The sequence below is a fragment of the Columba livia genome, chromosome 4 (assembly GCF_036013475.1).
Source record: "Columba livia isolate bColLiv1 breed racing homer chromosome 4, bColLiv1.pat.W.v2, whole genome shotgun sequence".
Classification (NCBI taxonomy): Eukaryota; Metazoa; Chordata; class Aves; order Columbiformes; family Columbidae; genus Columba; species Columba livia.
In genome coordinates, this window is record NC_088605.1 from 61,397,647 (window position 1) to 61,414,324 (window position 16,678).

General features: G+C 36.3%; 1 long non-coding RNA gene across 2 annotated transcripts in view; it reads left to right on the plus strand.

Moving 5' to 3' along the window:
• LOC110357089 (uncharacterized) overlaps positions 1 to 16,678 on the plus strand; it is a 40,941-nt gene that overhangs the window by 12,372 nt on the left and 11,891 nt on the right. Inside the window, exon 6 of one of the 2 annotated variants that reach the window (XR_010472391.1) lies at positions 80 to 207. This is a non-coding gene — a long non-coding RNA (uncharacterized LOC110357089). Of the gene's footprint in view, positions 1 to 79; positions 1,452 to 16,678 lie in introns of those variants that run through there. The other variant, XR_010472392.1, reaches the window with a different exon arrangement.

Consider the following 16,678-nt stretch of genomic DNA (forward strand, 5'->3'; position numbering starts at 1 on the left):
CAGTATATAGGGATTCATCCATGGTGAAAGAATTAATGCACTGTTTCTATCTTATGCCTCTCTCTGATTGTACTTTCAGGTCACAGCGATTAGTGAAGGACTCCTTGCTGCTGTACGAGAAAGCTGTTGAAGTCCCTCGATGGTTAAAGGCTACTCACTGAGTCTTTCATGCTGGACTACTGGGGTCTGGACTTACACAGATTACAGGTGATGGGCATGTTCATTCTGCAGGGACAAGACAGATTAGAAGGCTAAGGAAAGGGGTCAGATGTCTAGTAAATGCTACAGCATTAAAAGTCATAAAAATATACTCACTGCCATTTAACAGAAAGGAATGTGATGGGAGTGGAAGGCTTGGGACAGTAACGGATCAGTCTGAGAATCAGAGTTTTCTTAAGAATAACTGTAGAAATTGCAGATATTAAGTTCGCATGGTATAAATCTAGAATAGTTCTGTGAAACTGGTGAAGTAAAACTAATATGAATCAGTATTTTAAAATGAGACCATCAGCCACTTCTTACATATTACTGTCAGAACTACATATCTCCATTGATTTTCTTACAGTTATCTATCAAGATCATATTTCTAAATCATGCTAAAATCAAACCTCCTCTTGCAGCGACAGTTAAGTCCTTTCTATTACATACATTGAAAGATATGTGAGAACCCATACTGCAGTTGTAAAGCCAAGCCTGCCTTTCTGACAAATTCTCCCTGATTCCCCATGTGGAGTTCTCTATGCAAGCCAACATTCCTGTACAAGCAAATCTTTTAACAGATTTCCAGGAGCATTAAGGACAGAATTTAGGACAGAATCACAGGCCAGTTCAGGTTAGAAGGAAACTGTGGAGACCATCCAGTCTACCCTTCTCCCCGCTCAAGTATGGTCATCGTGTCCAGATGGCTTTTTAACATCTCAAAAGATGGAGACTCCAACACCTCTCTCTGCAAACTCTCCCCTCCTGGTGTAGCACAGGTTGAAGCAGCTTAGTCATGTAGTTGGAGTGAGAGTTTGTGCTATGCATCCCTGAAAGGCCAGTGGCAAGAAGAAGGCAGAAGGGAACAGGCTGTGACATGACATTGCTTTGAAGCTTCTATCAAGTGCAAATAAGGCTTATACTAAATAAGTCCCTGCCAGAAGCTGTCAATTTTTATTTGTAGTGTTTAGCTTGAAACCAAAAAGCTGTTTTGGTTCAGTTCTTGCAGCATTCAGAAAAGCATCAAAATGACAATTTACTTCTGGTTCAAGAAAAATAATGGTTTGCATGATTATCAATTCAGCTTCGTGTTTGGTTTGATTACAGAAAGCCATGATTTTAAAATACTGAGCTTATTGCTTCCAAAGGATCAGACCTCATAAATTTTTATCTAAACTTGACATTCTACCAGTGCATGTAACCCTTCCCTGCCCTTCCTGTTTCTCTTTCGATAATAAACTGCTGACAAGCCATGTTTGATTGTCTTGTGAAAGTGAGAAGATCAAATACAAACAGAGTATTAGCAAAACAGAAAGAATGTCCTTAGGGGAAAAAAGGTTGCAGAACATGAATTCAGTTGTACTGCTGAAAAGAGTTGTCAGTCACTGTGAAAACCAGTTCAGAGGCCTACTGCCACAGGGAGGGAGTGGGACCCTCCAGCATCAACATGGGGTCTCTTTTGGGAGGATGTCACTCACCCTCGTTAGCTATGAGCTGGGCTGAGGAAGGCAGGGACAGAAGCGGTGCTGCTTCCAACCACTTATATTATGGCTATTCTGCCTTACTCATAAGTGGAGGGTAAAAAAAAATCTTCTCCAGCATATTGTGTTACCCAGAGCCCATGCCATTTTTCTTCCGCAGCATCCCATTTGCTTGCTTTTATTTTTTTTTCCCCTGTTTTTTAGCTGTGAATTTTCTCCCCAGTTAGTGCTACTCTCTAGAGAGTGGCACAAACCAAAGCGAATTGTTCTACATAACTACGTATAGAAAAATATTCAAAAAAAGGTGATTCTTCAGTGGTATTTGTGACTTTTGGTATCTTACCTTAGTCTTGTTCATGCCAGTTTACGTTACAAACGTGTCCATTTGCTATTAGCCTCAGAGCATGTCCTCTTCTCTCCTCATACTCCAGCCAGAAGTCAGACATAGAAATAGACAGAAAAACAAAGAAAAGTCAGAATCAAAGAAATAGAGATAATGTAAACAAGAGGTTTCCTCAGAGAAAAACAAACAAACAAAACCAAACAAACAAACAAAACAAGTAAAAGAGGTCAATACTCTTGAATTATTCACAAAGAGCCAGAAAAACTCAGGTTTATTTAGCACAGTATATCAATGTTCTGTTTATTCTTATAAAGCAATAGTTTTATGTGTATATCAAATGAAATATTTAGAAAGCTTACTAAGAAAATTCTACGGCCTCAGAATGAAACCTTTATCTTGAACATGGAGGAAAAGAATCGTGTAGAAGTTAATGTTTGTGCCTCTCTATCTGAATTCAGTACCTTTTGAGTAAGAACGTTCTCATTTTTATTGTGAGTTACTATACATATATTTTAAAAAATACATGCACACACACCAACACATACTGAGCCTTCACATATGCAAGCTGAATAATGCAGCAATTTATTTTACTGTGAATGAAACTGCAACTCATGCTTGACTTTAGGTGTATTTTGAACGAAAATTCTCTGACACCTCGAGAGGAAAGTAACTTCCCAGCTGCTGTCTTGACTCAGTTGACAGGCAAATCAGCTACAGCTTTGTTTCCCCAAGATTACTCATCCTAGGGGTAGGTTGTCTCTTTGGTATGCAGCCTTGCAAAAACACCCTTTGAAGATACGGAGTTGTCTTTCTCTTGCTAGATCCTAAGCTTCCCTTAAATTGTGATGAAGTTTAGGTAAAACAGTTCTAATCACCAAAGACTCCCTTTAGACCATTGATGTTTTCAGCTGTTAGATCACATTGTAAAAGCAGCAACAGAGAATTAAAACTCTTGTCCACTTGTGTAGAAAACTTTGACTATATGTACAGGCCTCAATGTGACAACAAAAGGAATCAAATGGTGGACTAGTAGCTGTTCTTGTGTCAGCCACTGAAAATAAACAAAAAAAACTCTAGTGCTAATCTACTTCATTTTGCAACCTAATCCATTACTGACAGAGCAAAGTCAAAAAATAAAACATTATGCATAACTTTATTAGAATAGAACAATTGAACCAGAAGTACTCACAGATGGTAAATATTTGCAAGTTTAGATAATATGTTTGCCATCATAATTGGCAGAATTGATCTTGCTGAGTATTCACAGATCAGAATTATCCCTTCTCACAGACCAGTCTCATACAGACAGACACCACTTCCTTCTCAAATTTGTACTAACAAATAGCCAATATATGTTACAATTTCACTACAGGTTAATTTAAATTTTCTAAGAAAATAAGGTGAAGTTTTAGCTGAAAAAAATCCCACGTGACTTTTCAATCTACCTGTCTGGAATTATCCTTATTTATTTTTCACATAGTCTCAATAAAAATGATAACAGCTTTATATGGTTAGCATCTTAAGAGACATTTATTCTTTTTGCTCTCTAATGTAAAAATCCCAGAATTTGTTTAGCATATTTGGTATCTCATGCAAGACAAATTCTAAAATAATTTTGCATGATATGAAACTAACAATTTCTGTCATTCCATAGCTCATTCAAGTTTGCTTTGTCCTCTGCTGCTATTTGCCACACTGAAATGGAATGCCAACACTTTAGGTTTTCCATGGCCACTGCAATTCAAATAGACACAAAAGACAGAAGTTTTAGTATGGTCAAATATCTTCTTATGCTTGTTCATGCTTGTTCATCAAAACACCTGTCAAGTAATGGCAGAGAAATATGAGTGATGATAAAACAGAGGCTGTGGATTTATGGCATTTACCAAGAGCTGTTTCAGATGTGCTCCAGCTACTCATGTTTGTTGCATTATGAGACATCACCTGAATTATGCCCCATGGAACAATAAAAACTTAGGAACCAACAATGACTTTAATTTAAACTATAGTACCACTGACAGTTCAGCATTTCTGAATTGTATGTATTTGGAAAATTATCCTGCCTTCATTTGGCTGACATCCCCAAAAATTTGGTATTAGAGCAGAAGGACTTGCATGCGTAGTGTGGTGAAAAGCATGTTAGTGAGCTTCCTTTGTCAATGACAGTCTAAAGCATGTGCATGGTTCTAGTCAAAATATGTAATTATTTCCATTTCCAAATTCAGGAAACTGTGGAGTACATAATCTGTTTTACTGATGGAGTGCAAAGTCACTTAGTAACCATGAAAGTCAAATAAGGTCCTCTGTAACAGATGATTTACAATGAAGGAAGTACTTCAGTGAATTTCATATTAGGACAAGCCACTATTCACTTTACATGATAGCTTTATAAATATTTTAAAAATACTAGTATGAGGAAATAATACTTTGGGGGATTTTTTTTTTTTTTAAGGAACTTTTAAACAATGCATTGACTCAGCTTGATGTTAAAACTGAAGAGTTTATATTCTATACCAAACTTCAAAGGGTAAAAGGAGCAGCTTGCTTATACTTCTGTACTAGCTTCAACTAATCCATTTAACTGTACAGTGAAATAAAGCAGGAACATTTCCTAAGTCAATTATAACAGATGATAGATGTTTTAGGAAATATTGTCTCTCAGCTGTGTTGCTGTGACTGATTGTGTGAGGGTGGTTTACCCCTTCATATCCAGGCAGCAAGAGGATACTCAAGTAGTAGCATCACAAGAATCCTGCTCCAGTTGCTCAGTTTTGTCACTTTCTGAACACTGCTGTCTATATTAAACACTATTTAAGCTAATTTAGATATGGTTGTAACCCATACCATAGCGATAATACATTTTTATGGCTTCCTAAAATGTCATATTTGCTAATGCAGAGCATTTATGATCACCCTAAGCTCACTCAATAGTGAGCTTCTGCTTAGAGTTTTGCCTCCTCCTCTCACCTGTCCTCAGGTACAGGTGTCCATCCTGGTGCTTTGCCACCACCAGTAGTCACATTTCTTCAGTTTGAGCTCAATCAGGAGCATGCTCAGACTGAAAATAATAGTTTTAATAGCCCTGTGGTCTATCTCCGCAGGTAATTCCACTAGCACAGTAGATGGGAATGCCCTGCTGCAGGTCAGCCGGTATGTTCATGATCAGTGTGCTGCAGCCCAGGACAGTAGATTTAAAGATACTATCTCTATGACCTCTAAAATGATAACTTCCACTCATGAAGAAATAAAATGTTCATAAACCAAAAAACTTAGGATTTCATTTCAAGCTATAATTAACTAAGCAATTCTCAACAACTGTTTTGTTTTTTGTACTCACTGCTCAGTAATTACCACTTTGAAAAAAATAATGGTTCCTTACTGTAGAGCTCCTGACAGTAGAAGTACAGGGCAACTAAGGTACAGAGTCATCATCAGGCTTACTAATTTCCCCAGCATAACATATACTGCGAACTTAGGTGGTCATGAAACTAAGCTGAAAAAGAAGCCTACACACATATGAGACCAAGCGTAACCTGGAAAACTACTGGAAAGAGCTTAAAGCATTGTACTATGAGTGAGATTTATCTGAGATGGATTACATTGCAGGTGTGAATAATTTATGTGCAAAAACAAAGAAAAAAACATTGAGGAAAGAAGGAAGACCAAAAAAAAAATAGGTGGAAGATACGATAATATGAAAGAACAGCATAAAGGGAGGGAAAAAAGTGACAAGTTAAAAACACATGGGTTGCATCTCTGTGGTATCAGGTAATGGAATGAAAATAGAAAGAAAAAGGAACTTTAAAAGCTTGAAATTAAAGCCACTCAATAAATTTTATGTGAGATGCAAATGATTGCTTAAGCTTTATTTTCTAGTAGATGTTGCTATGCCAAATACAATTCCCTTTGCAATATTGTTGAGTTAGTTATCTTTTTAAAATTATTTTGGAATTTTAAAATTGTATTTGAATACTATTTAAATATTTATCAAGCATATCTAAAAGCAACTAAAAAAGTTATTAACTAAGAACTCCTTAAATTTTCTGATACATTACAGTGCATGTAATGCAGAGGCTTTACAGAAAGCAGATAAATTTCCATGACCTATTATTGAAATCTGAATAGACATAATTATGGGCCTTAAAATGTGTTTTTTATTTATAGTGGGACATTAGGACCTGATGTCATAAGCTTAAAGTAGCACATCAGAAAATCTTTCAGCTTGCAGACAATTAGAGCTATTGTGGAGTCACTGTGGGTTAACAATTTGTTCCTGAAATGAATGGGAGCTTTGACATTGATTTTAACAGGATCAGTAAAGAACATTTTGCTTTTTGATCTTTTAATAGTTCTTCTAACAGTGCATTGTATTCACAGAAATACCAATCTTATTGGAAATCTAGCTCTGGAACAATAAAGCTAAGAAACATGTGTGCTTATACCCTGAGCTGGTATTTCCGTACCCAGAAGTACTGGCTTCATATGGATGACAGCAATGTGGGCAGTGATTGAGGTTTCTCTCTCCACATCTTTTGCCTGACATAAACACATGGGTGAATTCAGTGAAAGGAAGTAAATCGATCAACATAAAATTCCTTCAGGTGCAGAAAGCGCATTCTTCATTTAATTTGGAAGTACTCTGCAACAATTCCAATCAAGGCATCAAGTGAATCTGGGTCACTTCAAATAGTCCATGTGCAATGGAATCTGTTCCCGAACTCTCCGAGAGCATAAGATCATGCAGACAACATTAATTAAATGACTTTGAGCCATATATGAGTTGCTATTATTTTATGAATTATTGGGAAAACCATTGGTTCATTATCATTTGTTACTATATAATGGGCACAAGTATGATTTTTTGGGTCCTGTTTTTGTAACAAGCTACAACCCCCTGAAATTGCAAAGAGAAGTAGTAGATAAATATATTTTCACTAAAACTGTGAAATTACAATCTAATTTGAATTTTAAAATACTCTTTTTGTTTAGTTTTATATATTGTATCATGACATTTTTAATTTATAATATGGCATAAAATATAATTAGTATACAATAAAATATGCAGCTACTACGTGGTATAATATACATCCTATAGTTATAGAAGTGATTCAAGATCTTATGTATGTCGTGATGAAAGGTGCTCTGCAGACACAAGGTAAAGGGCTATTTCTTTACTACAGAACACAAGGCAACATACAGGGTTAGCCGACAGTATGGCAGCAGAGGTACACAGCACTAATACTTACCCAGAAACGGTTATTGCACACTTAAAAGTTCATGTAGGGAATTGATATAGAATACCTAACATGTTGTACTTCCTAACTTACTCCATTGTCACTTCAGACACAAGCCCTAAGGCAAAGCTGATACATATGTATATACATATATCTTCACTATAGATTAATTTTCTAGTGAAGGCAAAAGTGTTACAAAAGTATATGCTAAACACAAATTATTTGCTGAACAGGAATGAACTAGAACAAGAGACTTGAGAGTGGTTAAGTGTTTTGCTGAAATAGGAGTGTTAGTTGCAAAGACAGATAAATATTTGATCGGTTCATGAATGTAAGCGCACTGACTGCCTCAGGGTGTGTTTCACCGGGCCCATGTCTAAGATGAATGGGGGCTGGCCCTACAGCTTCGCCTCCCAAAGAAAAGCACTTTCCCGCATGGACTCATTGGCTGGAAGACTTACTTATTGTATCCAATATGCTGGATTTCTTGTTTACAATACATACGTACATACATACATATATATATATATATACACACACATGGGATTGCAGCCTGCCTTGCCAAGCCCATGCCAAGTCTCTTTATAATCCATTACTCTGTGGTTAAAACTGGTACCATTGCTAAAATTATTACTGCTTGTTGCTTGGGTAGCCTGAGCCCATCAGTCCAACCACCAGCCTCTTTGTCTGATAAGGGATTTCTGCTTTCTGCACCATATTAAGTGATGATACCAGTGTTGTAAAATTAATATATATATGTATACACGTGTATCTGTAATATATATCTATATGTGTATATATATATATATATCTTCACTATCAGATCTGGTATCAGATACAGACTCAATACAAGCAGAAGCTGAATGTGGTATTTAAAACCCAAAGCACAGTTCCATTCTTCTAACAACAAAAGTGAAAACCCAGTTGAAATGAATGTGTGTTTCCTTAAAAGGGATGGAAAATTGAGTCTGCAAGTAACTATGCAGAATGGTGTAAGTGACAAGAAACAGCTCCCAGCTGCTGCTAACGCTCAGTGGTCACATTGTGTGGGTCTCTCCTACCTCTCCTCTTCATTCTCAAGAGTGTTCCTTAGGGGCTGATGACTGTAATGTTAATTGCTCTGCTTAGAGTGATTCTTAAAATTTGTTCCTGCACAGTTACCACTGTATAAAAGCAATTTATCTGACACTCATCTCCACTGAAGCGTACAACACCTGGGAATGTTCTTCAGCTTCATGCACCAGCGCATGGCCAGAGTGGAGCTGCCCCAAAAGGCACTGATTTGCAACTGACAGCTCACAGAAAACCTCTCACAGGCTACCTGATGAAAGGTGGTCTGATTTTGCAAATTGCTCAACACCGTTATATTTAGATACAAAGATTAAATCTTTACTAGCATAAAACTGACTTCAGACACCCATAATGGAAGAGCTATTTTTTTCTGCTTATAATAGTAAACAGAAAATATCAATTGAGCACTGTCAATGTTTTTCAAACTGATTTCCAATTTTCTACAATATCAATATTTGCTACGTTAAATAGTAATGCTACCTTTTAAGAGCAAGCTTTATTGCTGTTACAAAACTTATAGAAAAAGGTTATTTTGAAAGGTTCTTTTAGCTTAAGCTATTTGTAGATTCCTTGGTTTAGTTCAGCATGGTTTTTGAGTTCCTCACTCTCAACAATTAGAGCATTTGCCACAAAACTAGCAAATTTATAATTTTGATTTGCAAAACTCAGTTTTGCTTTTCAAAATTAACATTAAGTTTACATATTTTTTTTTCCTTTTGAGCCTGGAAGATAAACTTCACCCTTTCTTCTGGACATTGTAACATCTCTACAATAGCTTACTTAGTCAACAATAATAAACTGTCTCATGGAGAGCACGAGACAAATTTGTTAATGAAGAAAATCTCAGAAGCCCCATGTATCTATGTCATGAGGCACCTCAAAAGTCAATTTAGGCATACAACAAGCTCCAAACAGACTTTAACCAGAGCTGTTTAACAGAAACCAACTACAAATGGGGTTTATCCAAAACTATTCAGTACTTCAATAACATTATACAACACAGGTCTGGACACTGGTTAGGAGTTCAATTACTACACAAACAACTAAAACTCAATGGGATCAAATCGCAAAACTCTAGAGCGATGATCCAAAAGTGCACATCTTCTCCCTCTGCATCAAAGCAAGGACTCCCAAGGGTATGCAGATCACTTACCATGTCTTAAGTTGTCCCAGTCCAGCAACCTGATGTTCCTTAGATGGCCAGTCTAAAGAGGAAAGTCTTCAACTGTAGACCTGCTGCTCCAAGGAAGCCCAACTCAAGGGAGTTTCTGGCAGAAACTTCTCTTAAACAAGGCGCCTCTTTGGTCAAGGGGCCTGTCTGTTGACCAAGGCCTTGTGCATGACATAGTGGGCTGAGGAGGTTCTGTTGCTCTTGATAGGGGCCAGTGCATCTGCCACAACCTATTTCAAGACTTTGGTTTGAACTGTGTCCAAGTTTGAGAACTATGTGTGTGCTTAAGTGTTTTATCCATGGAGGTCAGCATAGGTTCTACTGCAAACCTCGGTCTCCTTAAGAATGCTGTAAAATTAAAGGACTGAAACAGAAAGCCAGCTTTAGAAATCTCCTCCTTGAACTGAAGCTCTGTGGAAATTTTGCAATAGGTGTTCAGCAGAAATACACTACAAGTCATCATAAATGTATCATAAATGTATGGCTGGACAGTAATCTATGAAAAGGCAGTTGCCTGTTATATGCTACTATTTCACAATAAAGAGAAATTGTAAAAACTTTTAAACAAGTGCTTCTTGAACTATCAGATACTAGAATTTCTACTACATAGTTCATTAAGACAATGGCAAATCTTTGATAAAACCCAACTTTTGTCCCAGTTTTGGGAAGGTCACGGTAGGTATTTATATAGCAGAATTAATCACAGATGATCTGTTCAAGATATGCAATAAACAGTTTCCTGTGGACTACTTTTCATCCTACTTAGTTTTGCTTTATACTTGAAAGGCAAAACATTTCCAAATAAAAATTTTACTGTTCATTTTTCTTTTGGGATACTTTTAATGTTACTATCTATTTTAGAATATCAGATTTTACTTTTTTGTAGTATCTATGGAAGATCTTTAAAAGTCAGTACAGTATCTGCTTGTCTATGCGTGAAAACAAGAATAACTATCTGGGGAATATAATCACAGCAAAAGGTCATGTTTGCCTTTTATTTGAAATACTTTTAGACTATCAAGTGGTTTAAGAGTCACTCAATCAATACCAAAAGTCAAGGAAAACAGTTTGTTTTATCAACATTAATGTATTTTGAGTTTTCTAAAATTGAATGATATTTCCTTCAGCATTTTAATTGAGAATTCATAAAATCCCTGTTTTAGTGTATCTAGCAATTGTATTTTAAGTTGTACTCTACTGCACGAACAGCTTGAGACACAAATGACTTAAAAACCTGTAAAACCCACATGAGGACCCTTCCCCTTCTCTTTCTACTTCCACCTTCAGAAGGGCAATCTGCATTAAAACTGAGACTATAAGCATCTCCATATATGTATAAAAATAGTAAGAGGGTGCCAAGGGATACATATTTAATCAGTTCCTTCATTATGCTATTTTAAGATCAACGAGGTTTATTTTGATTTTCTCATTGCAAGTTCCATTGACACAAAAGGGACTTCTGGGTACATACCGCAAGGCAAGAAATCAAGCCTTCAGTGCATCTGTGTCTGTTAAACACAAATTGTTTCATATAAAAACAGAGATGGGTAAAAGAAAGAAGAGTGTCTCAGGTTATGGGATGGATGTTTTCAGACTGTTTTACTGTATAGTTCTGAATTTTTAGAGGAATGATGAAGGCTCTTACTATACAAGACTATATGAACATGGACAAGTTGACAATAATCAACAGCATAAATTTAGCATTGCTTTTGGTAAATTTATGTCTCTCTCTTCATTTTGACAACTGAACATTGTCAATTAAATAACAAATTTGAAGAGTATTGTTGCTTGAAACTGTAGAAGCAGCAAGATGGGCTACCAGCGTTTGTGACCTCTGAAGGATTATCTGAGTGAATTATGGGTGTAAAGTGCAAGATTAGAGTTAACATGGGGAGAGAGGCTAAAAGAGTACTGAGAACTGGGTCTGTGCGTTGCCAAGGCAGCAGCTGCCCCTGCACTGCTCGTGAGCCCTGCGCTTTAGCTGAGAACTGGTTTCGGGAAATATAGTATTGTACATATAGTTTTGATGCACCTTAAAATCAATCCTTTTTAATTACTCAAGAAATCCTAATAATTGTTAAAACCCTTTCTTCCACAAATAATTTTAAAAAATATCTGCAATGCTATGCTAAGAAGCACATGTATTCAAATGAAAAATTGTTAGAAAAAATGTAAATGCTTAACCTGGAGGAGCATTTTCTTAAACAGTCATTTCAGAATTACTATGAAGGCTGAAAAACTAAAATAGCTTATTAATGGACTGAGACTCCTTAAACTTTTTCCTAATGGAAGTCAGGTGTGTAGAATCTTTTGAAAAACCTCACTAATCACCTATCTGCATCTTTAGGCACTTAAAAGCCTTTAAAAACTTGTACCCTATTGTATTATTGTCTATTAATTTCAATTAGGTTGCTAGTACTGTGAAATATTCTAATGTCTTCACAGATATAAGAACAGTAATCATTAAATAACACCATTTCAAAGGCATTTAAAGGTACATAGCAATTTAACTTTCAGTGGGTAAAATTTAAAATTCAGTGAGAGAATCTAAATATTGTAAGATGCAAAGTCTGCATTTTACTTCTATGCTTTCACCAGTATCCTGGAGAATTTAGACCCAGCCACCGGGCCCTGCTCCTTACCTGCTTAGTTGTTTTGGGTTGTGGCAAGCAACACCTCTTAAGCTCTTAATATAGGTTTTCTATGCGAGCTACTGCAAAAATAGCTTTGAGTCCTCCTGTCCACATTTATTTCACAGTGTAGTCCAGGGGTGCAGGGCTGGAAGGTGCCTAGGCACAGTGACAGCGATCACCAGGATGATGTTCCTGCTACAACTTCTATGCAGCTTTTTAAGCTAGGGGAGTCCAGTTTCACTAAAGGGAATGTCAAGGATATGCTTACAATTGTTGTTAAATTTTTTCTTCAAAGTATAAAGGGGTATAGAGCAAAGGACTGAACTGCAGCAGGGAGCATGGTGGCATCATCCAGACATTCATTAGTGTGCTAGGTGGGAACAAGCACTGAGGGTATAGGAAGCAAAACACGGTTCCTCCCCATTACCATGGCACATTATTATCTGTGTGCCCGGATGTGACACAGTATTTTTACCTAGGCTCAGTGCACATTTTGATGCTCAACAGATCCTAATACCTGAGCAATAGCTTCATTCCAATACGTTACTGGCAGGAATAGGCTCCTCTTCTGTACGTTATAAGGAAAATTTACTGAACCTTCATTTATATTTTCCTATTTTATCATTTAAAAAAAAAAAAAGAATTTTAAAAAAAAAATAATCAGTTCTTAACTCCTATGTAACAGTTCATACTTAAGCATTTCATAGTTGTAAACAAAACGACTGAAAGCTGTCAGTTGGAAATGTCATGTCTGCTGTCAGTGGTTCATAAATAATTGACACTGAGATTATCTAGGGAAAGCTGCAATTATCCTGACTCATTAACATATGAACTAAGCCTAGTTTTGTTTTGTGCTTGTAGGATTTTCATTTAACCCCTTGATAAAGGAGGTAAAAAAATCCTGTCAGGATATTGCTATAAAAAGAAAAAAATCTGAATTAATAAACATCACCTCAGAATTATGAATATGAATCAGAATTTCAAGTAGTGTTTCATATAATCTTGTATATACTCTTTCGCTATAGTATTATTTTACAGGGAATATCTCTGTGATAAATCTTTTGGCTAGCCTAAGGCTCAGAGGACAGATCTTCTTTGGAAGCACATGAAATAGAGGTATCAATAGGAAGACCTTCTTACTCTTGTTCATGTTTTTCATACACAACACAGCTGTAGGTGTCTACTCAGAAAGCAGAAATTGTTGTGCTCAATCAGAGCACAAATCGAAAAAACTTTAAGCAAGCCAATTCTCCTGGCTCACAACAGCATTAGCAAAGGGAATTTTTCTTTTTTAGCAGGTACTATGGTTCTAAGACTGAAGTTCAGCAAATCAACATTTACTACTGAAACAGGCAAGCAAAGTAGGCAAAATTCTCCAAGCCTGGAAAAACACGTAAAGAAACAAAACCACAGCATTACAAACTTTATGCAAAATACTTACTGCTGCTTTAGAGACAATATATGTTAAATGCTTTCTTTCAATCTGTATGACATAAACTGAAAATTCTTTAGCTGCTGTGCGAAGTTGTAGGCTCGCCTCAAGGTTTAGGTTGCAGACCAAGTTAAATGTTCTTTTTCTTGCAAAAAGCCCTTTGAATTGTAGGTTGAAACCATGAAGCTATTTCCCATCAGTTATTACCCATTTTGGATGCCCATCACTGCTGGTCCCAGTGCCTTTAGAAGTATACCATGAATTGAAGGCCATCATAACAGTCTTTAGAGCTGAATTATAACTTCTTTGGCATAATGAGCTCTCTTTGACAGCAGCACACAGTCAAAGTCATTGTTCAGAAAGGATAACCAAGCTATTACCTCTCAAGTGTAACAGAGTTCATTAAAATGCAAGTCGTTTCTTTGGACACACATTCACTGAACTCCAAACCCTCGTAAATCTTGTAACATTTCATTTCTTGTTCACAGCTCTGAAATCTTTAAATTGGGGTCTTCGGTAACTTTCCTTCTAACCTCAAAACACATATAAATTTCCCACTTCAGCCTTTTCTTTTTTCTTCTTTTTGTAAAAAATTGCAAGAGACAATGACAAACAGTTCTGAAGATCTTGCATGTTTGGCCCTTGTAGCACACCTGTCAAAAGCAATTATTCAGAGACTGGGTCTTCTCACACAGTTGAAGATTTCACGACATCTACTCAATTTTTCCATCGTTAAATTTTATATCTTTGTTCATGGTGATAATACCTTGGAAAAAGAGAAGTATTTCTTTCTCAATTTCATAGGTAATTTCTTTTAGGTGGCCTCTATATGGTCTTAGTGGTTTAAATATAGCACTAGCAATTCCCAAGCAAACAGAAAATAAAACAAACAAAATCCTTATGTGTGTAAATTAAAAAAAATAGAGAATTTTGAAGACAGAGGCCAATTCCTGAAGTTTCCTCTCCACCTTTGTAAGCATAGGATTGGTTTGAAGTTTGTTGCGCAATAAGTGCTAAAGAAATACCAATGACAGATACCTATTTCTCTAACAATCCTTACTAATCGTCTCCTCTAATAATTTTATATTTTTATCCAAATCCTCTTTCGTCTTTGAGTATTGATGTATGTTTTTTTTAACTCTTGTTCTGCCTACGGTTCCTCTAGTATCACATGCAATGGCCTACCTGCTTTTTCTTCAAAATACACTGTGAACCTGGTGACAGACAACTGATGCTAAGATTTACTTCGTAGAGTGGGTTGAGCATTAAGAAATGTAATACATATTTCTATAATGTTACAGTTGTATATACAGTATTGTATTCAGTAGAGACAATTCTCAAGGAGCAGGGGAAACCTATTTTAAAAAAATCTGAACATTTAAATTTACACCCACTGCCACATAATTCTGCAGTGATCCCTAGAAGCTGTCAGATGATACCACTTTATACAGCTGAACACAATTATCATTTTTTTTCCCATAATCTACAGAATTAAATGAATTCTATATGACTAAAGGCAAAAATAATACGTATTCAAAGCTGTATGTATAATCCATATAAGCTCAGAGCATTCTGTTTGTACTCAGGAGAATCAGAAAAGCCTCAGCAGACATTGCCCGGAAATATCAGTGTTCACTTTTTATTGGGATTGATTATTGTTTATGTACAGAAATCCATACACAGCAACATAGGGATGAGTATTTAAGTATATGTGTATTGTGTTTGCATGTATCCTACATACATATGCAATCTGTACGATACACCTATATATACATCTACAAACCCAGTGTCAGTATGTATGTTTCAGCACAGCTGTTGTTTTAAACAGCCTAAGGATAGCTTTCCAGCCTCTGGAATTTAAATGACTCTCTCTGTGGAGACTCAGAACAAGACAAGAACTCTGACTGAAGATTAAAGTGAACCACAAGCCTTGCACATAGAAACATCACTTATTCATGAGCACTTACATATGTCATGCTGTAAGCCAGCGGAATGTGTTTCACCACACTAGTCCTAAGTAAGTTGCTCTTTTTTTCTCTTATTTCCTAAGAGCCAGATGCTAAATTCTACTCTTAAAAGAGGTAATTAATGTATAGTCTAGTTGTCCTCTTTAAGTAGCCAAACTTTTTACATGGTAATGTTTCTCATTTTAAAAGATTAGGTTTTTAATGTTGAGACAGCGACTCACACGAACAGCAGTAACTGGCTATTATTTAATAAAAGACCATAGTAGGGAAAAAGGAACAAAAAACAGTATGTAAAGTTTCCACTTTGAGGCTGACAGTCTAGTAGAAAAGACTAATCAGCACATAAGAGATTCGAGGTTGCCAGCAATTAATTCTAACAGCAAACTGAGCACATTAAAGGGTCTTGGTCAAATCCTGAGAGTCTTGCAAAAATTTAACTTAATCTTTGCCTTCCACTGAGAGATTGCCAGGGTCTAGACCATCATCATATGGGGGAATATAAAATCCTCTTGCACTATTTTCTGTAACTTATGAAGCATTTGCTAGATACCTGTGGTAAAAAAAAAAAACAAAAACAAAAAACAAAAAACAAAAAACAAAACAACAACCAACCAAACAAAAAAAAACTGCCCTTCACATTTTGTTCCTTCACGGAAGGAGCACCTGCTGTTCTTGTCACACAATTTCTTTTAGCTGGCTTAAGTTTCTGGGGTTTTTTTAGACATTATTTAAGGTGTTGGTAAACTCAAGATATCAAATATCTCTTTAAATTTGTCATGATAGCACAAGCACATTTGCAGCTGTGTTCCTGTAACTTTTTTAATTTTAGCTTTCAATCAAAAACACTCAGAGTTACTTTCCAGTGGCATAATTTGATAGGCTGAGTAAAAGGCCTAATTCTACACTAAACTGATATACACAGCATTTCTCAGATAATACCCATTTTCACTTGCCTTCAATAGTGACCCTAGAAACTCAAACATCTTGTGTTCAAGAAGAGTATCTAATAAAGGCAAATTAATCTGAGTGATGGCTCACAATATTTTAATTCTAACTTGTGTGAAAAAAACTTGAGCTACTCCATCACACCCCTTCTACCTGTGCATTAAAATGGGAAGAGTGACAAAGACTTTTACTGGCCACATGAC